Raw genomic sequence first — 24064 nt, 5'->3', positions numbered from 1 at the left:
AAACAAAATCTTAGCCAGAAGTGTAATATATAAACAGATTAAAGGGGGCAGGTGGGGGTAGGGGGGGCTGCTTTGCCCTGGCTGGTGTAGCTCAGTTGGTTGCAGCATTATCCTGTGCACCAATTCCCAGTCATGACACACACCTAGGTTGGGGGTTCAATCCCCAGTCAAGAGGCAACCGATATGATGTTTCTCTCATACATCGATGTTCCTCTCTCTCTCCCCCTCCTCCTCCCTTCCCCTCTCTCTAAAATCAGTAAAAACATCTCCGATGAGGATTATTTTTAAAGGCGGGGTCTGCTTAGACACAAAGAAGAGAGACAGTGTTATGTGCTAGGATCCTACCTACTTAACTAAGCCTGTATCCGCTGGGACCCTGAGCAGAACACTGTGAACAAAGTGCCATGGGGACTTCTCACTTGATAGAGTGCCATAAAGCTAGCTTCAAACATTTAGAATCATAATATTTTCACATGAAATTACTATTTTCTGAACACTAGTAAAATATACATTGGGATGGCATTTTCTTAAACATATTTTCTCATGTTTGTTGGTTTTTAAAAAGAGCAGTTTTAGGATGATAGCAAAATTGAGAGGAAGGTACAGAAATTTCCCATATACTCCCATGCACACATAGCTTCCCCCCGTTATCAACATCACCCACAAGGGTGGTACATTTGTTGCAACTGATGAACCTACAATGACACATCATTACCATACAAAATCCATAGTTTACATTAGGGTTTAGTCTTGGTATTATACATTGCATAGGTTTGGACAAATGTATAATGATATGCATTCACCATTATAATATCATACACAATAATTTCATTGCCCTAAAAATCCTCTGTACTATGCCTATTTTTTTGTTTGTTTGAAAACCAAGTCCAGCATTCTCAAAGCTGGGTACAAGGGTACCCTTCTAACGAAGACAGGGATATTAAATCTGAAACTCAGAAACATTAATCTTCTTTCAATACCATCAGCACACATGAACAACTCTGATGGGATAGATTTATTTAGGTGATATTCAATATTAGAAAATAAGGTCATGAAATGATTGATAGCTATGAAACATAAATGTCATTCCTAACAGCTTAGCTACCAAGAAAAAGAAACATGAACCTGAAAACACAGAGGCAAGCTTTGGGAAATTCTTTGTAGCAGAAAACATACATGAGAACATACGTGCAAATACGAGACAGCCACCTTATTTCTTTGGGTGACTCTTTTCATTAGTGCTAATGGCTCAGGGTTTCTGTTTAGAGGCTGTTTCTGCAAATGCTGAAAGAACACAAATCTTATTCTCTCTGGTGAAGTCCATTCTCATAAACAAGAAAAAAAATCTACATGTGGATATTAACACAGACACACACATATATTTGTCTGTGTATTACTTCTAATCACTTCTCTCTTCAATTTTAATTTATTAGTCTATTAGAAATACTGCCAAACATTACTGAGTAACACAATGTAAAAACAGTACCAAAATTAGATCCCAAAAACATTTCTAAATAAATCACTTTCATCAGGATTAAGAATTTTAAGAAACTAGCTGGGCAGCATGGCTCAGTGGTTGAGCATTGACCTACAAACCTGGAGGTAACATTTCAATTCCCAGACCAGGGCACATGCCCAGGTTGCGGGCTTGATCCCTAGTAGGGGACATGTAGGAGGCAGCCGATTAATGATTCTCTCTCATCATTGATGTTTCTATCTCTCTCTCCCTCTCCCTTCCTCTCTGAAATCAATAAAAATGTATTTTTTAAAAACTCAACAATAAGAAAACAAACAACCCAATGGGGGGGAAAAAATGGTCCAAGATTTAGACACTTGACCAAAAAAGATATATGGATGGCAAATAAGCACATGAAAAGATGTTCAGTATCATTAGTCATTAGAGAAATCATAACCTTATTAAGATACCACTATGCACCTATTAAAATAAAATTAAAAAGATGGACCAAGTGTTGGCAAGGATGTAGAGAAACTAGAACTCTCATAAATTGACAGTGAGAATGTAAAATAATACAATCATTTTTAAAAAACAGTTTGGCAGTTCCTTTAAAAGTTAAACTTACATCTCCTCTACGATCCAGCCAACCTCGATAGACAACTATGGTTCCCTTACCCCTGGCTTCAGGTTGAGCTCAGCAAATGGCAAAATCAGTATGCAAGAGGAGAGAGGTATCAGAATATTTATTCCTGATCCCTCTGTCACAACCCCTCAGCTCCCTCTCTGCCTCATTGTGATTATTTCCCTTTCATTCCTCGGCAGCCATAGCTTCTATCACATAGCTCTTCGACAATGCCAGCTCTCATTGCCCAAACCTCTGTAACTAGTGCCCTCACTAATTTCTCTTCAGTTAAACTTTGACTTTCTACATATTATATTTCTTTAAGGCAAGATAACCTGTTGTGAGGAATATATGAATATTTGACACAACAGCTATTCTACACCTCATCCAATCTCATGTTCCCCAACAATCTGAGCCTTCATTGTGATATCAATGACTGCACATACCAACCTGCATTATCACTACCTTCACATTTATATATTGACTCAAACACTTCCCTGAAGAAAATCAAAAGTTTTATCTCAGAAGATACATAATCACCTAGCAAATTAAATAATTTGACAGAAAACATATACTAGTATGTGAAAGTTTGAGATGTTGAATCTAAGGGACCTTCAAAGTAACATCAGTATATGAGTACTGCATCTAACAAGTATAGAAAAAAAAACAACAAAACCTCAAATATATAAGAAATTCAGCTCTTCAAGACCCTATTCATTATACTTTGTATCATTTCTTCTCCACCTAAATCAAAATAAAATACAATGGATGTTTCCAAGATCTATGAAATCTTGTAAAACAGTTATTAATTGTACTTCTGCTTAGTGATAATAAATAGAGTATGCAGAGCACCAAAAAGTAAAAGATAATCTGAGCTTTTTAGGCTTCAGATTACCTAGTGTTAGCTATTATGTCCAACAGTGATCACTCCAAGTAGCTCCATAAACACAAACTGTGTCTAATAGCAGCCCAAGCAAACCAACCAGGAAGAAAATTCTGTTGTAATTAGACGCTGAGAGCAGAAAGAGAAAGAGATGGAGAGACACTCAGCTCAAGAAAGATAGACTTGCCCTGGCCGGTGTTTTTCAGTGGTTAGAGCATTGGCCCTTGAACCGACGGGTCGCTAGTTCAATGCCCATCAAGGTTACCTACCTGGGTTGCAGGTTTCCCACTCCGGTTGGGGGACTTGCAGGAGGCAACCAATTGATGTGGCTCTCTCACATCAATGTTTCTCTCTCTCTCTCTCTTCTCTCTCCCCCTCTCCTCTCCCCTCCACTCTCTCTAAAATCAATAGAAAAAATATCTTCCAGTGAGGATTAAAAAAAAAAGACAGAACTACAGAGAGGAGGAGAATAAGACAGTGAAACAATACTATAAACCCTTGTCATCCAATGCTGTCCTTGGCCCAGAAACATAACTACCACCTGAGAATTGGTTAGAAGGCAGAAACTCAGGTATTGCCCCAAATCCGCCAAATCAGAATCTGTGTTTTCAAGAACATCCCCAGGTGACTCAGGCACTACTACAGTTAACGCTATTTACTCAGAATCACTTTATCATTGAAGCAGTAAAATGGTTGCTCCTATGTGCAAAGTCCAAGGTTCCATAACTTAGAAAATTTCCATCACAGGCCAAATAGCCTGAATGCAGACATGTAGATGCAACCTAACCACCCCTGCTACCAGTGTTTTTCATAAGTAGTTCACATCTAAGTAATTAATATACAACCATTTGTTTCCATAGAAATTTTCTTTCAAGAGTTCAGAAAAGAAGAAACACTCAAAACAGACAAATAATAGATTTAACCAGGTAACTCTGAATTGATCATTCTAGTTGGAAAACTAGTGAACAGCTGCTACTAAAAACATCTAATTTCTTTTTTCAAAAAATTTAGGATGTAGGACCCATCCCATGACAATATGTGTATTTAAGATATTTTGCACTTTAGATACAGAGTAAATATGTAGTAATTTCACTACAGGATGTTTTTATTAAACAGCCAAGCATGTAATTACAGGATTTTCAGTGTAAAATTACGGCCATTTTGAAATTCCAGCATTTCACTCACCCACATGGCAATGTTTTTTCTCTCCCTAGAGTTCCAGCCATATTCCCTGAACCCTCTGCCAGCTGCCACTTTCTCTCCCCACATCCCTATTGTTCATGGGTTGTCCTATTTATCATTCATGAAAGGAAGTCTAAGATACCAATGTCTATTTTTCCCAAGATTATGCTCTTTGTTCTATGCCCCAGGTAGAAACAATTACTATTCCTAACAGAAGGGCCAGGAGGGGGACTCTTGGATGCTGATGGTCAGCTTTTCCTTCTCTTTCTCCTTCCCTTTTCCTCTCAATCAATCTCAGTGACCCCTCACCCCTGCCAACATGTCCTAGTAGCAAACATCTAAAATGTGAAAAGAGCAAGATTTGTGCTCTAGGGAATAAACACTGGAGTCAGGAGAACAGAAATGTAGACCACACACTGACTGACCAAGTGACCCTGCACAAGCCATTTCCAAAACTAGAAATGCCTCCATCGGTAAAATGTGGGTTAGCTAATTCCCTTCCAGAACAGTCTAGCAGAAGTTTGCATTTGGCTGAACCCCTCTTTATTCTAATATAGAGCAAAGGGCTGAGGGGTGAAGAGTATCAGAGAGCAGGGCAGAAGAGCACTCACAGCAAGTAAAAGAGAGAGTATGAGAACCTTAGATATTAGTGAGCTCATCCCCAAAGGTAACTTGACACGCTGTAAGTCCCTTCACATTACTGACCGAATCCTTTCATTTATTACAATAACGAACATTTATCTAGCACCTACTAAATGCCAGATGTTCACCATACAGAAAAGATCAAAATATAAGACCATTTTTTATTCCTATTTTACCATTTAAAAAAACAACTCAGAATTTGACTTTCATTTTAAACCTTTCAGACCCCTTTGAAGCCCTTCCTTTATACGGTACACAAAGGTTTTATTGCTTATAAGCATCTAATGTTTTGTAAAAGATGAGCAAATCAAGAGGATCCCAAATGCTCAGGCTGCTTTATTGACATAGTAACACTGAGCATGTGCTAGGCCCTAGCAGCTAGGGCATTAGAGGGCTCTTGACAGAATCCTTCCATTGGAGAACAGAGGATGAAAAACACTGGTCTGCAGATGCCAATCACATCTTCCAAAAGACCACTGTTTAACACCTGCACTCACTAGGTATTTTAATTATGAGAGCAAGGACCACCGGATGTAGATTTCTTAGCTAGGGGAACATATGGCCAGGAGCTACTAAAATCAATAAGACTAACTACCAAATAAGTACACGTAGTTCACAGGATGATGCTTCTGAACATGATAGCAACCCTCTGCCTAAATCTGTAAGCAGCGTAAATTTTAAAAAAAAATTTTTTTGAGCAAAATAGGCTCCTTAAAAGAATACAACTATTGGCCCTGGCCAGTTAGCTCAGTTGGTTAGAGTATTGTCTCAATGTGCCATGGTTGTGGGTTCGATCTCTGGTCAGGTCAAGTACAAAAATCAAGCAATGAATGCGTAAATAAATGGAACAACAAATTGATGATTCTCTTACCCTCCTTCCTCCCTTCCTCCCTCCCTCCCTGTCTTCTCTCTAAATCAATCAATAAAAATAAATAAATAAATAAGCCCAGCCAGTATGGTTCAGTGGGTTGAGTGTCAACCCATGAACCAAGAGGTCACTGGTTCAATTCCCCGCTTAGGGCACATTCCCAGGTTGTGGGCTCCATCCCCAGTAGGGCGCATGCAGGAAGCAGCTGATCTTTGGTGTTTCTCTATCATCAAGGTTTCTATCTCTCTATCCCTCTCCCTTCTTCTCTTTCTAAAAGAAATCAATAAAAACTTAGTTAAATAAATAAATAATACAACTGTTCTAATACTAGGGAAGTAAAGGGAAAAAATCAATTACCACAAATAGGCCATGATGATATATATAATAAAAGCCCAATATGCAAACAGACCAAACGGCAGAACAACTGGTGGAACAACCGGTCACTATGACATGCATTAACCACCAGGGGGCAGACACTCAACGCAGGAGCTGCCCCCAGCCCACAGGCCAGCAGCAGCAGCCAGGGGCGTGGCTGGCGAGTGAGCAGTGCCAGGCCAGCCAAGGCGGGTGCCAGCAGGGGGAGCTCCCTGATCACTCTGCCAGTTGCCCTGCAGATCGGCCCTGATTGCCGGCCAGGCCTAGGGACCCTACCCATGCATGAATTTCACGCACCGGGCCTCTAGTAACATATAATTAACAACCCCAAAGAAAATTCTCTCCCTATAAAGATACAAAAATGTAGGCAAGAACCATGAAATAAAAGTTGAAGGTGCTTTTTGTTTTGTTTTGTTATTCTGAAAGCAAAATGTTGGAACATAAAGATTTTTCAAAATTAGAACTATTTTTCAAAAGAAACAATAGGAAATATCCATTATTTGAAACATCCTGCCTCTCTTTTTGCTTTAAATTCTATGGAAATCAACAATAATGATTTAATTTTAAAAAATTCCATACAAGTTATTTTGAGCTTATTGTTTTGATAAGATTTAGCTGTAAGTAATCATATTTAGTCCAGGACATTTGGCCTATAAATGGAATTACTAAAGGAATTACTATAACTTTCATGAAATTGGCAAATAGCAGCTCCCTTTTAATGTGATTCTAGAAAAGCTTTATCCTGAAAGGAAAAATTCAGTAAATTTACCTACATAGAAGATATTTGCTTTCAAAATTAAAATCTCTCAAGAGTGTAATTATACATCTACATTTTGAAGAATTACCATTTAATAGTATCCTACACAAATATGTACTACTTACTCAATAATCACTCTTATTTGTGGAGAGTAAACAGCAAAAAGAAAAATTATGTGTTTGGGTTTGTGTTTTTTTTCACAGATATCATGTAAAAAATATCTCTATGTTGAATGCTGGCCACTAAGCAAAATAAAAATAGTAAGGTACTTCATGATCCTTGCCCTAAAAGAATATAAAATCCATTGTTGATATTACAGTATGTAAATCTAGATACAAGTAAAATGTTTCACTTGGAAGCCACATGAATAGTACAAAGAACACTTAAACAATTCCCTCATCACTATCTAGTTGTGGCTCTCTCATTTACTAACTGGATGGCTGTGAGCCCATTGCTTATCTTTACTCAATCTTAGGTTCTTCATTGGAATACAGAGACAAAGATTCAAGCACCTAATAAGATACTGTATGTGAATACATTCTGTAATCTATAAAGTGATATACAAATATTATTACGTTGTATATTACAAAGAAAAGGCCACTAAAAGGAAACCATGGCTTAGAAAATTGGAGTTAAATATGGTCATTTTGATTTTAGATCTCTGGTGTGAACTTTACTGTTAGTAAAACTAAGTCCTAACTATGTGAGGGGCACTGTGCTAAAGGGCCTTATGTACATTAACTTAGTTAATTCTCCCAACAGTCATATGAAGTATGTGGTTTGTCCCGTTTTACAAATAAGGCAATTGAGGATTAGGCAGGCAGAATAATTAAAGTGCAGATTAGTAAAAGGGTAAGCAAGGATTTCAATTCAAGTCTGACTCTGCCTACTGTGCTCCTAATCGCTATATATTCTGACTTTTAAAAAAAGGGGGTGAAGGGGTTCTTAATACTCTATACTGATTAGAGGATTAAGAATGATGTTTTAGGCCTGGTAAAGAAAAATAATAAATAAATAGGGGAGGGGCCAGGATGGAAGGGGAGGGAGGAAAACATTTCCACTAATAGCTCTTGTGCTTTAATATTTACAAAGCAGAGAAAGTGAGTCCAAATAAAAAGAACAGCTCACGTTCCTAATTTCCCAGACTGGTTCAAGCCATTCTCTCCCGTTTTTGGTGCCAATAATAATAACAACTAACATTTACTGAGCACTTAGTATGTGCCAGGAACTGTACTAAGTACTTTATGTCTATTATCTTATTCAATCCTCACAAATCCATAATTACCTTGATTTTATAGATGAGTAAACTAGAACATAGGAGATTAAATAACTTGCTCAAATTCTGCCTCCAGGCAAGATGGAGTAACAAGAGCAAGACTTATTTATCTAATTTAATTTATCTAACTTAAACAACTAAAAAACTGGAGGGAAGCATACCAGAAATAACAGTTTTCAGACACTGAACAAGAGGTAGCAAAGGGCAATGATCCCCGAGAGAGGAGAAAGAGAGGTAAGGCCTATGACTGCCCAAGCTCACTGCACAGAGTTGTAGGCCGCAGCCATGGGAAAGGGAACCCAAGAAGAGCCCGGCAGTCTCGTTAGTTGGTAGAGTAAGGAGCTCAAAGAGACTCTGGTGGGTAGAACTCACAGAGCAGAATACTGAGAGGAGAGGGCTGCACTGGGAGAAAATTACAGATATCTTCAGAGGGTCTTCCCCTCCCAAATATCCATCTGAGAACTGACCAGTGCATCCGTGTGGTAACACTACCCCAGGCTGGGGAAAGAACCACCGGAAAGGAGCAGGTAAAACACCTCGAGTTCACAGAGCTGTGAATGAACAGCCTCACCAGCCAGAGTGAAAAAGCCTCACCACACATCAGACAGGAAGGATTGGGAAGACGACTGCCTCGATGGGAAGGCAAAACTAGCCTCGTTGAAAGGCTGCTCCGGTCCCACCTAACAAATGTGAACAGCAAGCCTCACAAGGATCAATCTATTTCCAAATAATTTAGCAGCAACAAAGCTCCACATCAAAGTTTAAACACTTTGTGAATACAAGAACACCTAGCATCCAACAAAGCAAACTTCACCATGTCTAACCTCCAATCCAACATTATCAGGTAAGCAAATAAGCAGAAAAATATAACCCACAGTGAGAAGAATAAATTAATAGAAACCAAAGGTTCATGCTATTAAAAATGACACAGATTAGCAGATATAATATTAAAATTGTTATTATAATAATATTCCATATGTTCAAGAAAATAAAGGAAAACATGACCATGATAAAGAGAGACCTGGAAGATATTTCTAAAAAGTTACAAATCAGAGGTCTAGAGACAAAAACATAATATCTCAGACAATAAAATGCAGAAAATGGGACTGACAGCAAATCAGAACTAAAAAAAAAAAAAAAAAAATTAGTGAATCTGAAGACATACCAATTGAAACAACAGTGTTGCAATAAAACACCAGTGGGTTCTGTGAACAACTTCAAGCAGCTAAATGGATGTGTAAATCGGAGTCTCCAAAGGAGAAGAGAGGAGAGGGCAGGAAAACATATCTCTAGAAATAAGAACTGAAAATTTTCCAAGTTTAATAAAAACTATTATCTTTAAAATAAAAACTATACAATAAAAATGACAACAAGCGCATCATGATCAATTTCTTCAACACGTTAATAAAGAAAAGATCTTAAAAGCAGCCAGAGAAAATAAAGCTTTTACACAGGAACAAATCTAAGAATGACAGCAAGCTTCTCACTGGAAACAATACAAGAGAGACAAGTGGAGCAACATTTTTAAATCTCTGAAAGAAATCTCTAGACTTAATGAAAATATCTTTTCAAACATCATAGCAAAAAAAAGAGATTTTTCAGACATATAAAAGCTGATATGGAAAATAGTATTGTGGCTCCTCAAAAAATTAAAAATAGAATAACTAACAATTCCACTTCTGGGTATGTAACAAAAAGAACTTAAAGCAGGGACTTAAACAGGTATTTTTACACAATAGCCAAAAGGTAAAAACAACCCAGGCTTCTATCAACAGATAAACAAAGGATAAACAAAATGAGGTATACACGTACAATGGAATATTATCCTGCCGAGAAGGGAAGGAAAACTTTGATACACAGGTTCATGCAAAATACGAACCTTGAGAACATTATGCTAAGTGAATAAACCTGTCACAAAAAGACAACTACAATATGATTTCCACTCATATGAGGTATTTATTTGTCAAACTCAGAGACAGGAAGTAGAATGGTGGTTGGCAGGGAATTGGAGGAGGCAGGAATGGGGAATTGTTGTTTAATGGGTATAGAGTTTCAGTTTGCAAGATGAAGAGTTCTGGAGGTTGGTTGCACAATAATGTGAACGCACGTATCACTACAGAACTGTATACTTGAGATGGTTGCGATGGTAACTTTTATGTTATGTGTATTTTACCACAATTAAAAATAAATTAAGAATGTTTTTAAAGCTGAAAAGAATTTATCATCAGCAGGCTTTCATTACAAAAAAAATGTTAAAGAAAGACTGACAAAGATGAAGACTAGTCACATATTAGAAGCAACTTAAGGAGATAACACAATTAAGTGCAATGTGGGATCCTGGATTGTATACTAGAGCAAACCAAGGACATTTGTGAAAAAACTAGTGAAATGTGTATGGGCTATAATTTAGTTAATTTTACCTGTGCTAATTTATTAGTTTGCTTATTCAAAATGCTAACATTAAAGAATGCTATTTGAATGGTTTATAGGAACTCTATTCTGTTTTTGCAGCTTTTCTGTAAGTTCAAAATTATTTCAAAATAAAGTTTTAAAAAAAGAAAAATAAAGCATGGTTAGCATAACACTTCCAACAAGAGTTAAAATTGCCACTGTTAATATAAGTGAATTAAGTACAAAGTGAACACATTTAGATCTAACTTAGAGAAAAGCAATTTTGTTCTGTTGGTTTTAGACAGGAATATATGGGAGAATAAGGTCATTAAACACTGCTGGAACAGCATAAAAATCATGATCTACACAAAATAATAAAAAATGTTTCCTTCCCACCCTGGCCAGTATGGCTCAGTTGGTTGAAACATCGTTCCCTACACTAACCAATGGACACAGACAGTAGGGGGGTGAGGGCCTATGCTGGGGGGCGGGAATGGGCGGGGAGAGGCCAATGGGGGGAAAAGGAAACATGTAATACTTTCAACAATAAAGAATTTTTTAAAAAAAGATATAATCAGCCAAAAAAAAAATTAGTGGGTTCAATTCCTGGTCAGGGCACATTCCGGATTGCAGGTTCAATCCCTGGTTGGGGTGTGTGTCAGGAGGCAGCTGATGGATGTTTCTCTCTTACATCAATGTTTCCTCTTCTCTCTCTCCTCTCTCTCTCCCCTCTCTCTCCCTTCCTCTCTCTAAAATCAATGTTTTTAAAAGGCTCCTTCCCAAAGCTGTGAACATATGACACAAGATGTGCCACTGGTATCAGTTCTCTCCCTTCCAGATCCCAAAACTAACCCAACAAATGTGGGATCTACATCCCTAAGAACTATCGGAGGAGCTAAGACTAAGGAATGTGCTGTATGAAGTCCAGCCCCTTATAACAATCCCTTCTGCTAAAGAGTAATCATTTGCTCCGGCCGGTTTGGCTCAGTTGTTAGATTGTTGGCCTTCGGACTGAACGGTCACAGGTTCGATTCCAGTCAAGGGCACGTACCTCGGCTGCTGGCTTGAACCCCAGCCCCAGGTCGGGGCATGTGTGGGAGGCAACCATTCTATGTGTTTCTATCACATCGATGTTTCTGTCTCTCCCTCTCCCATCCACTCTAAAAATCAATGTAAATAATATGCCTGGGTGAGGATTAACAATAAAAAAGAGTAATAACTTAGTGCTTAAATTTCCATAAAAAAACAAACGTTTTCTCCTCTACTACTCCTGCCCATGAGATCCATGTATTTCATGCTTAATGTTCCTACCCACTTTAACCTGGAGAGGCAATTTTATAGTGTAGAAATGCATGAAACTGAAACTAATACTTATTGATCAGCTACTCTGAGTCAGGTACTGTTCTAAATACTTTACACATGGATTATCTGGTAATCCATTTAATCCTCACAACAAGCCTAAGAAGAATGTACTATTATCCTCATGTTTACAAATGAATGCTCCAGTCCTGGCTTTCCCTGTATGTCACTGGGAAATTTTACATGACTCACAACTTTCTCTGGACCCTCAGAATCAACACTTGTTCAATGTCTCTGCTAGCATTTGTTACCTGCGTGGGATAGTGGGGCAATATTCATCTTGGGATTAGAAACATACATGCACTAGACTGGCAACTGTTGAAAGAGAATGTTAGGTGAGAAGGCTGAACTAACTAGAAAAATGAACCACTAAAGTTTCTTACAGATCTACCATCCAACTCACCAAAAATCAAAGCATCAGGAGACCCAGTGGAATAGACCAGGGATGAGAAATTTGGGGTCTAGTCCCAGCTCTACCACTGACTGGCTATGTGGTCTTAGGCAACCTACAAACCTCTACAATTCCAAACTAGTGCAAGAGAAATTACAATATCTGCCCTTCTTAATTCAGCAGATTGTTGTGTAGAATGAATGGGCCTATCTTATTAAAGGCATATTACAAACCCAAAGGAGATTAAAATATGTAAAGCTCATGGTACAAGATGTGCCCACTGGTATCGGTTCTCTCCCTCCCAAAACAAGGATTCAAAGATGGAGCTGCCTTAATAGTAAATGGTGCCTTCCTGTCTGCTGCATTTTGGTAACCTGGCATTTTCATTCTGACAATATTTTTTTGTGGTATCCTACAAATGTTGGTAAAGAGAGTGATTCATCGTGTAAACTAAAATCACTGCTTGCAAATAAATGCAAACTGCAAATTACAGGGAGAACAGAGGTTTTTAAATGTCCTTTAAAATAATAAAAACTCAAGTGAAGTCACTTAATCCAATATTTTATTGGAAATTGGACACCTCCAATTCTCTTAAGGGTACCACAGTTTGGTAACCAGATGTTAATATTATTCTTCTGCCAAAGAAAACTGCGAGATTTAAAGACTATTTTTTCCTTTAAAATGATGTTCTATTTATATTTCAAAACATATATTTCTCTGATGCCTCAATATATTCGATTAAAAACTAAGTATCCCTTCGATCTCCATGCTACTCTGAGATATATGTGACATGCACTGGCAGGAGGCACTGAATGAGAAAGTATCTATTCTTCATTATTTAGCTAAAGAATAAAATGGACACCAGTATATAGACAGCCCCACATTCAGATTTACAGCTGAAACATAGCACTGTGGAAATAGCCCAGACCAATAGAAGAACTTAATTATTCTATTGTAACTAGCAACATGAGCCGTATTAAGGGATGATCACAGCAGTCATGAGGGAGCGTGACTGCTAGTATGACCCAAGCTATCAAAAGAAATAAAGCAAGCCATCATCCAAATCAACCAAATGTCAAATTTAAGTAAATTCTCTGCATTTTCCCTCAAGATACAAATATGAATATATTAATCTATGAAATCATAGTAACAATTAAGACAACTCTACCAAGGCATTTTATGACTCTCTATTAGGCTTGGCAAGAGGTTTGAGCTGCTTTCTCCAAATCATTAGTTGTGTATTTCCTGTAATTCCAAAGCTGTTTCTGATATAAATGAGGCACAGCAAATACGATATTCACCTTGTGCTGTCTTCAAAGTATAGGTAACAGAAGAGACTTGATTCTCTCACAGATTACCTATGGACCTGACCTTTGGTAAGTGCTCCTAAGTTCATCAGCTACCCAACACAAGTAAATGAGCAAACGATGAAGCGAGCTAGAATGCACAATAGACAAACCCATATCACAGTGCAAACACCGTCAACTTAAAAATCTTAATTATTGTCTGACCAGGGTGGCTCAATGGTTGAGCACCAACCTATGAAATAAGAGGTCACTAGTTTGATTCCCAGTCAGAGCACACTAGAATATAAACTCCTTGAAAGCAGGTACTTTATTTCATTCAGTTCTGAATCCCCACTGTCTTAAGTATCAGATATATAGTAAATATGCATTAAATATTTAGTGACCAAATGAAGATATTCTCCCAGTTAAATGGGTATCTTTAATACTTCCTCTCTCTTACTACCTTCTTCCCATTAGGCTCTAAGTTCTTTCAAATCTCCAGCCATATCACTTCTTTAAATCTCTCCATTTCCATTATCACTGCTAGTTCAGCTCCCCATCATCTACGTTCTACAACAGGCTTACTATTGCTCTATCGGCATTCAATCTCGTTTAATGCATGTCCTAAGTGGAAAGATGACAAACTTTAAAAATGGACAGGTATAGACTTTGCTTAAGCAGTATATTACCAGCTATATGATCTTGAACAAATCATTTGCAATTTTCAGGGTTTCAGTTTGCTCACTTGTAAATAAAGATAAAACTTACTTTTAAAAATTTATAGACTTTATTTTTTAAAAGAATTTTAGGTTCATAGCCAGACTGAGCAGAAGGTACAGAGTGTTTCCACATACTGCCTCCATACACATAATAACTACTTTTGAGGACTATTATGAGTAAATAAAATAAAATAAGAATATAAAGCATGTAATGGTAGTAGCGGTTGTACATAAGCAGGCATTCAATTGTTATGAAGTGTTTGTTTTTTCTTTCCAAACTCTGATCATGTATTCCCTGGCTTCTCACTATATATACAGTAAATCAAATTCTTCAGTCTGGTATCCAAACACTTCCACAATTTGGCTCCAACCTAGTTTTCCAACTTTATCTTTTACTAAACACACCCATCCACTAGCCCCCATGCAAACTATACTCCACCCACATCACATCTCTAGTCACTATTTCTGATCACAGTCAGCATTTTCCTACGTCTATACTTTGCTCCACATCTACCAAAAATATTTTCCTCCTCCAGTATGTCTGACAAAATATTGCAATCCAAGCCCAGTTCAAATCCCATTTTTTACAAGAAGACATCCACAATTTTACCAGTTCACCTTTCTCTCCCTTTCTCCTACACTTTCATGTTACTTTGTTTATGCCTCTTTTCCTACTCTCTCCTGACGGACAGGGACCTCATCTTATTCAGGAATTAGCACAGGGCTAGGCACTTACTAACTATACAATCACAAGTTTCTCAAAACCAGAAGAGAAAGCTAAAGACTGATCCCTAAAATATGTATCTTTGAGTGGGTACTGAGTCAAATATAATATTCATATGTATATATGACACCAAAAAGTATTCTACTTTGAGAGTGGGGTTTGTTTTTTTTTAATGCCTTGGGGTGAAAGGGAGGCAGGGAGGAAATAAGAGGGAGAAAGAACACTAAATATCTAACAACTATAGAATTTTAAGAATTGTGTAACTCCTCAGAAGCATTAAGTTAAATATTTTTATTTCACTTCATCCAGAAAGTTAGAAACTAAAATCAATGATCCACCTTGTCCTGAACTCTCCCTGACCATCCCCTTCTGAAGACCTCTTTCCCCATCTCTAAATTCCTAGAGCAATTACATATTCATTAATCATTTGATAATAATATACTGCATTTTGTTATTTCTGACAATATTTCCTTGAGCCATTTTCAAACCTTTCATCACTTAACTTTATTTCTCATATTTTCAACTATATGATTAATTCCATATAGGTGTTGCTCGTATCTGTACCTTTATAGTCCATTCTGCTACAAACATTTCTACAGCACCATTTATTTCATCTATCTATATAAAAGGCTGTGTCTATCCGTTCGACCGGTAGCTATGACACACACTGACTACCAGGGGATAGACACTCAGTGCAGGAGCTGCCATGGCACGCACTGGCCATTTAAAAATAAATGGCACCATGGACCTGCTGCCGACAAACCAACACTCGGCTTCCCCCAAGTGGGACACAGGCCCCGCCACCACTCTGGAGCAACAGCCCACCAAATCGCAGCCAACGCTGCCAAGACCCAGGGTGCAAAAATGCGGCCCCCAGCCCAGCCCAGCCTGGAAACGGTCACTGTGGGCGCCTGGGTAATAAATTCACATAGCAACACCCGGCTTCCTCTCCCTAGCAACTAGCCTCCTTGCAGTTTCTTCAGCCCAGGAACCCAACTAGCTTTATAGCCAGGTACAAACATTTTACAGCTTTACCAAATGTCTGTAAGCGTTTTCACGTGCCTCATCTCATTTGATCCTCACAGAAGTCCTGGAGTAGGTAGACAGGAGACTCAGTGGAATCCTGTTTTCTTTTCATTAGCCAGAAAACAGAGATTTAGAAAGTTTAGAAACTTGACCCGATAGAAAAGAAGAAATGGTTTTCTCACTGTGCAGAATATAGTCAAACACTGCTACAGTTAAATATTTTACCTTTTGTTCTCCCTGCGTGACCTACAATAATAATCTGCTTTGTGTTTATATTTACTGCTGTGTTGCTGACAATTACCTAAAATAGAAGTTGGGGTGCTTCACTGGGCTGGAAAAAAGTTTAGCTACATCAGAAAGCAGGTCTAATTAAGCAAGTTTATTCTATATATATAAAAAGCTAAGTTGACTTGCACATGCGCGATATATATAAAGCTCTTGCTGCCGCCAATCACATGTGTATTTCGATCTGAATTTGGTTGACACTTCTATTATAGAGAAAGGGCGAATAGTGATATTAAAATATTTCTTCTAATTAATTTCCTTTCAATGTGCACAAATCCGTGCCCTAGGACACTAGTGTCGATAGAACATGGAACTTGGTTGCATGGTTCATAGGTAATTTTTTTCTTAGGCAAGAGGAGCTAGAATAGAATAGAACTGTAATCTTCCAAGGAAAAGTAAAATGGCTTCTGCTAGGCTGCTACACAGACAAGGCTCTTTGCTCTATTGAAGAAAAATGAAAAGTGAAGGCTTACACACAAGGTTAAGAGAAATGTAATTTCTGGTTCTCATCTCAGAGCAAGTCTTACTTCCTTCTGCGGTCACCTTAATGGCAACCCCACTGGCTCAGGGCTCCACTTTCAAATGCATTATCTCACATTTTTACAAGTCAGCATTTTGAAACTCCTTTTTTAGTGCATTTTAATATCAATGGCAACTTCCACCCATGCTGAGCTGCCTGCCTGGGCTGTCCAAGCTATTGTTTTTTTGGTTCCATGGTTCAAGTTGCATAGATTTTGAGCAGTCTACACAGTCTATTTTTCCCATAAGCCCTATTATTTTCAATGTACAATTTTGTAGAACATAGATATATCATGTTATAGTAAAATGCCTGATGATCCACAGTCACTAACACAGGACCTTGAATAGAACACTTAAAGGTATTGCATTTAATTATGAAACATTTTATTTTGCCATTGTCCCCATGACATTAAATCTAAAATCCAAATTCTGAGATTCCTAAAAACCCTCAGCCCCAAATAAGGAATCAGTCCTTCCCTGCTAAGGTTGCTATGTATCATACCAAAATCACTCCTAAATTAAACAGCTTATGCTGATACAAGATACAACTCGCTGTTTTAGAAAGATCTAATTTGCAACAATGTCAGAATGACTCTCAAACCCCAATAAGCAATGTGATCCCTCTGCTTGGTGATTCTAAACTTCTGGACAAAATGAATGGGAAAACTGAGACAAACAGGGACAGCTTCTATTCACTTTCACAGCTGCTTGGGCTATTGCCCAATCTCCAGAATGAGGGTGATCTCTTGCTTTGTTTTCATGAAACCTATAGCATGTAGAACACATAGCATTTCAATAGTGCAAGCTTCCAGGTATTATATTGTTTCTGGTTGCTCAATATTTTGTCTCTCTCCTCCTCAAAATAGTCAGATACACACTGGAGCTGGAGCTGTGACTCCTACTGAACCAGCTAAATCATCTACTTACTGTAAACAAGATCAATAACCAACTTTCCACTTTAAGGTGAAAGCCTCCACACTTTTATCTTTAATTTCAGGTCCCCAGGCAGGGACTTGAGTTTCAATTAAAAAACTTGGAGATCAGAAGTACATTGTAGTATATTCTCAATCAGGCCTGACAATGCTCCTTTAACCCAATTTAGAGAAGTGCACATGTGTGTGCATATTTTCATGGGATCAGTAACATGATTTACTTTTAACACACACAAAAATCTGCCATACATAATTTCTTTAAAAAGAGCAAGTCAATTTTCCTTCCTTTCGCACTCTCCTCCTCTTTCTTTCTTCTTGAGGGAGGCAGCTGTGGTGCCTGAAAACATTTTCCTTTATAAAACAGCAACAATCCCAATAGTCATTGTTATTGTATATTTATAACAATCCTGTGTAAACAACCCCATGTCCTTGTAGGGATATTTTACCCCTGACATAATGCTGATCAACCAAAATATTTACATTACAAAATATATCCAAACGGAACCATGCACCCAAGACCTAATCACCATTTGGATATGAACAGTGGCTTATCTTGCATCAAAGCAGGCAAAATAAGGAAAGTGACTGATAAATTTCATATTTCTTAGAATCTGAGAAATATGCACAACTATGGCTAATGCAGACAAATAATAAAGCACCTTGAAATTATACTTCTAGGACCTAAATCCTAGAATTCTAAAATATCATTCCGAAGGTATTTTAAAATCAGATATTCCAACCACCTCATTTTCACATAAGAAAAAATTGCATACTGAGGAAGTAACTGGTCTAAGGTCACAATGCTGTCATTCCAAGTCCGCTGACTCCTAAGCATCATGATTCCTCTTCTCACAGCTTAAAAATATACATTTTTTAAAGCAGATTTTTGAAATTGCAGCACTGGTAAAAGATAATTGATAGGAACTTTTTGCATGTTTCTGAAATGTATGTGTTAATTTAGCAACTATATTTGTTAGTTAAACTGTATTTTCTTCTTATAAATTGTTTCGTATTTGTAACACCAAGATGACATTCCCTTGCAATTCAAACAATTTTGGCAGCCTTTCCATCCATTGGGAGATACTCAGCAAAAATATGCTACATTAAATATTCATTGAAGTAGAGTCATTAGGGAGGCAAATTCATTGGGGAAACAACAAATTAATAATAGTAACATTTATTAAGTACTAAAGTACCAGCCACTGTAATAAGTGCTTTACATTTACTACCTAATTTAACATTTACCAACACTAGGAGGTGGGCAGTACTAATATCACCACTTTATAGATGAGGAAACTAAAGTACAGAGATTAAGTAATAGCAGGATGGATTACCAATTAGTCAACTGCAGAGGAAGGATTCTGTCCCAGGCATCCCAGCTCTAGAGCCCATGTTTTTAACCACTATACACAGGGCCTCTCTATAAGGAAATCATACATTCCATAAGAAAATATATATTTTTGATTAGCTGAAAGTTGAAAGATTAACTAGGCTATACTTCATTTCATAAAATAATAATAATATAGCAATGAATGCTAAGTATGAATGATATACATGAATGTTAAGAAGCAATACTAGGTATCAGATAGTCTAAAAGGAAAACTTGACCTTAGGGAAGTAGAATTTCTAAAGACTGACACATCAAAGAACAAAGTATGTGTGTAATTTGGTGATTACATGTTCCACAAACAGGCAAAAGAGATTTCACTAGCTCAAAGAAAGCCAAAGCCAAAGGTTACATTCTCCACAGAAAAGAAGAGAGACAGCCAGAATTGATTGGCCCTCACTGAACATGGCCCAAATGATGCCTGGCAGTAAAAAAAGTCTGTCCACCAGTTGGCTGTTCGCACTTGGCATACAGCTCAACTGGTAAAGGCTGCAATTCAGACTTATCAGTTGGTGAATGCAAGTGTTAAACAAAGCCTACAGCAGCAGCCCAGATCATTTCCTTCCCCCCTCCTTTTTTTAATGAAGCCACAAATTCAGTGGAGTCTGGAGATTTAAATTCTAATCATTTTCCCTCTGCCCTTTAACATCGGTGATCCCAAGGGAACCTTTACTTTCAAGCATTACTATTCTAGGCCCCTGAATCAATAACCCACAGCTCTAAAAGGCAAGAATGCCAAGTAAATGCTGTTCTCTCTCTCTCCCCCCATCCCAATTAAAGAAAATGAAATCTATAAGGCTGTGGAGGAGCCTCAAATTGACATACTATAATAATAAAAACCACTCAGAACATCTCAAGTCAGACTAAACAAAATGCTGCACGCCACATGCACACAGCAGCCCTGCAATAATCCAGCTGACTGCATAAGGAAGAATGCTTCTCAGAAGAAGCCACCTAAAATCTCTGTCTTTTTGTCCCTGCTCCCCATATAAAGCCACCAGAAGCACCAAACACTCACCTTGTTCCTCTGTACACAGGGTGAGGTCTACCGTCCACAACTGAGTCTCTGCATAACTGATGCCACTTTGCACAGAAGAAGTTGGCTATGTGGCAAAACAATCCAATATTAAGAACAAAAATAATTTAAAATTTCAATTTAATGAATATTTATTTACTATTTTTTATATGCCAAACTGAGCCACATGTTAGGAATAAAGTAAAGGAAGAAAAAAAATCCAGTCCAAATTATAGTTACAATAATATCACTGTCTAGTAAGGCAAAGAGACAAGCAAACAAAAATCCCTTACAGTTCTTAATCCTTTCATAACTTTATAAAAAGTGTTATAAAACATTTTATCCTTTATACTTCACTGATCCTCACAACAGTCCTGAAGTAGGTACGACAGAGGAGGAGAGCACCAATTCAGAGTACAGATTTGCTATGAATAGAGGCAAGAGGAGTAACACACCACAAGGCTAGTGCCAAAGACAGAGTGAATTAATAAAACCACAAATACTGTTACATTGTAGTTTTATGAGCGAGCACAGCCACGAAGACAACAGTCCTAACAGCAGAACAATGCTGAAAGAGTGACCAAGTAAAATATACCAACCAAAGATGCTTTTATAGATGCCAAGACTTGGTGATACTCTAAAATAACTCTACTGAATTGTTACTGGTTTGTTTAGTGCTCTTTTCAGATTTTTATCCCCTTTAATTATGTCACCAAAACTCAATTAGAAAATGTGCCACAAACATAAAAGCTAAGAAACACTGACTTCGGAACACGGGGCAAATTAGTAGTGGCACAGAAGCAAGTTCTGTATCTTGTTCGGTGCTTTTCCTACTGTAAAACAGCGTCTCAGGCTGTCCAGAGGAAACCCAGGCCACATGAATTTCACTTGGAGATTCCTAATACCCAGAGGCCTTTCAACCCAGGATCCCTGCATATATCCCAAGTCTCAGATAGCCCCCCAAATAATCCCTAGAGTCCCCACACACCCTCAGAATTTGTGAACCAGGCCTGAACATTATAAGGCAGGGGTGGGCAAACTTTTTGACTCGAGGGCCACAATGGGTTCTTAAACTGGACCGGAGGGCCGGAACAAAAGCATGGATGGAGTGTTTGTGTGAACTGATATAAATTCAAAGTAAACATCATTACATAAAAGGGTACGGTCTTTTTTTTTTTTAGTTTTATTCATTTCAAACAGGCCAGATCCGGCCCACGGGCCGTAGTTTGCCCACGGATGTTATAAGGGCCCCACACTGGATGCCCTTTTTAGACCCAATCCTCAAGGTGACACCAGGTGCCCCAGGAATAAATGGCCCCAGAAACACAGATACTGTAAGGTGCAGTCTAAACCTTGTTTGGCTAGAATACTGGTCCCCATGCTAAAGGTGGTTCTAGTGTATAAAGCCTGGCCCAAAAATGCAAGCCACATATATCTGGGTAATTTTGACTATTCCATTTTCACTTCAGGTACTGACTTTGGAACCTACTTCCCAAGTAGGATACAACTTCATAATCATATTTTTCTCAAAGTAAACATGACTTCCCTACCACTTGAGTATCTAGCCTTTTGCCAATATTCCCTCTTCTAATTCCAGTTTATCATTTCTGTATCTTTCTTCCTACTCCAATTTAGAAAAACTGCAATAGCTGGTTCAAATATAATGCGATTTTTTTTTAAGCTTAAATATGGACTAAAGAAATCAAAACCGTATTTTTAGTTTCTAACTTTAGTGATTTAGCAATCAAAATTCATTGCATTGCTGATGATCCTAATATATGATGCACGTGAACTCTGCCAGACTTGTTCATTTTAAAGCCAACTGTCTCCTGTCAGCTTTTGTTTGAAATTTCTTAACTCCTAGGGATTTCAGCCAAACTCTTAATACCATGAACTCTGCATTATCTCTGTAAAATTTAAATCCCAAGATGACTTCCCCAGCCACTCAGCTCATTTTTTTTAGCTCTATCCACTACATCTGTGTATAATCTGAAAATAAAAATGATTATCACTCTAAAACATAATTAGAAAAGTAAATTTCTCAAAATCATACAAATTGATAAATTTATCTTAAATATTATCAGTTAAAAGATAAAAAGTTTTGGCCAGCGTGGCTCAGTTGGTTGAGCGTCACCAAAAGGTCAGAGCACCAAAAGGTTGCCAATTTGATTCCTGGTCAGGGCACATGCCTGGGTTGTGGGCTCAAGTCATCCAATCAATGTTTTTTTCTCTCTCTCCCTCCTCCCTTTCTGTCTCTCTAAAATCAATTAAAAAGCATATTTTTAAAAAAAGATAACAAGGTGTGTTTTTTATTCTTGATGTTTTATATTATCAAATCACTGTATTTAAACCTTTAAGGCACTCAGTACCTTGTTTTACCTCACCTGCCCTCACACTAAGTTATCTTCATCTACAAGCAAAAGGAGACTCTACTAGATATTCCTTTTCAGTCAATTTTCAAAACAGCCTTTGATAATAATAGAAGCATGTGCACTGATAACATTAGAAAATACAGATGAGCAAAAACATCTTTAAATAAACTTTCACATTATCATCATTCAGAGATCAGCGGTCCTAATTTAACATCTTGATCTATATCCTATCAAGTCTTTCCCTTTGTCCCATATACACATATTCAAACACATTTTCACAAAAATAATGTTTTATTCAACATTCTCTTCTGGAACCTGATTTTTTAAAACCTTCACCTTTCCATTCCAATAACATTGTATCTCATCTAATACCCAGACCAAATTCAGATATCCCAGATAGATCACAGCTGGTTTGTCCAAACAAGCATCAAACCTAGAATCATAAACCATTTTTTACTTTAAGCTGCTCTCCCAAGCCATGAATGACCTGTTTTCTTCCCTTTACCAATCTGCATACCTCAAGTCCAATATCTCAAAAAGTGCCAGGACTCCTCCTCTAAGTCCCAATATACATATACTTACTGGTCAAGTTCCCTAAACTTATCCAAATTTAAAGCCTGGTTTCAATACTAATTAAACTTAAATATGGGCTCCGAAGGATATAGCTCTTTATAAATGCTGATGCACTGTAGACTGAAGTCTTCTGTTTAACCCCTGAAATGGTAGAGTGGGAAGAGCAAACACAATACTACCACTTTATACTACTTAAATTTTACAAATTAAACACAATACTACCACTTTATACGAGCTGGTCATAGGAAGCAGTGGGATGGTAGACTTAGGGGAGCATGTTTCCAGTGGCAGGGTAGACAGATGAAGGAGAAAAGTTCCTGGTTTTGGCACTGAATAATGCCTAACATGGTGACAGGAGACACAGTGCCTACAAGCGTTGTCATTTTTAAAGCTCAGAAAATCAGTTCATTAAAAATCTGTGGTGGCACATGTGAAAATAAGAGCTATTAATCCTCTCCTTTACCTGAAGTCACCCCAGAGTGTTAGTTAAGTAACTCACTCCATAATTCATTCTGATTATAACATGTTGTTGGTTTGTGATCTTCCATAACATGTTAAAAACTCTGCTTTCTGGGCTCCTATGCCTTAGAAGTTTTACAACTACTTCTTTTTAGACCTGTTTGTAATTTTTTTTCATCTTAAAGGATATAAGTATAGAAATTGTGCAGCACACCTGTGTCAAATCCAGGTTCAAATCCCAGATCACTACAGGTACTAATTCTATGATCACCAGCAAGTAGCTGACCCAGTCTCAGACGCAGTTTCCTCCCCTGTAAAACAGTCATTCCAACACCCTCCTGCAGTGTGGTTAAGTCATGAAATAGGTAAGGGTGTTAGTGCAGTGTCTGGCACAGAGAGGCACTCAGTAAGTGGGGGCTTTATTATCATTGGTGTTAACAGCTTGCTCCAATTTGTCTATGCCTTTGTTTTAGCAAGACTGGAAAAGAATTCAAAAGTTGTATGCCCAATCATACCTTACAAACAATAAATCAGATGTTCTTTTTATTGTAAGTCTAATTATTTT

General features: G+C 37.8%; 1 protein-coding gene and 1 long non-coding RNA gene across 2 annotated transcripts in view; both read right to left on the bottom strand.

The window, feature by feature from the left end:
• TTC28 (tetratricopeptide repeat domain 28) overlaps positions 1-24064 on the bottom strand; it is a 379564-nt gene that overhangs the window by 238901 nt on the left and 116599 nt on the right. The window lies entirely within an intron of this gene.
• The window catches only part of LOC118678220, a 28695-nt gene continuing 13863 nt past the window's right edge, over positions 9233-24064 (bottom strand). Inside the window, exons 2-3 of the long non-coding RNA XR_004974819.1 lie at positions 20099-20183; positions 9233-9363 (exon numbers count right to left, since the gene is read on the bottom strand). This is a non-coding gene — a long non-coding RNA (uncharacterized LOC118678220). The remainder of the gene's footprint in view (positions 9364-20098; positions 20184-24064) is intronic.

The sequence above is a fragment of the Myotis myotis genome, unplaced genomic scaffold (genome assembly GCF_014108235.1).
Source record: "Myotis myotis isolate mMyoMyo1 unplaced genomic scaffold, mMyoMyo1.p scaffold_m19_p_20, whole genome shotgun sequence".
NCBI lineage: Eukaryota > Metazoa > Chordata > Mammalia > Chiroptera > Vespertilionidae > Myotis > Myotis myotis.
The sequence above is the reverse complement of the archived record's forward strand: the minus strand, read 5'-3'. Positions and strand labels throughout refer to the sequence as shown.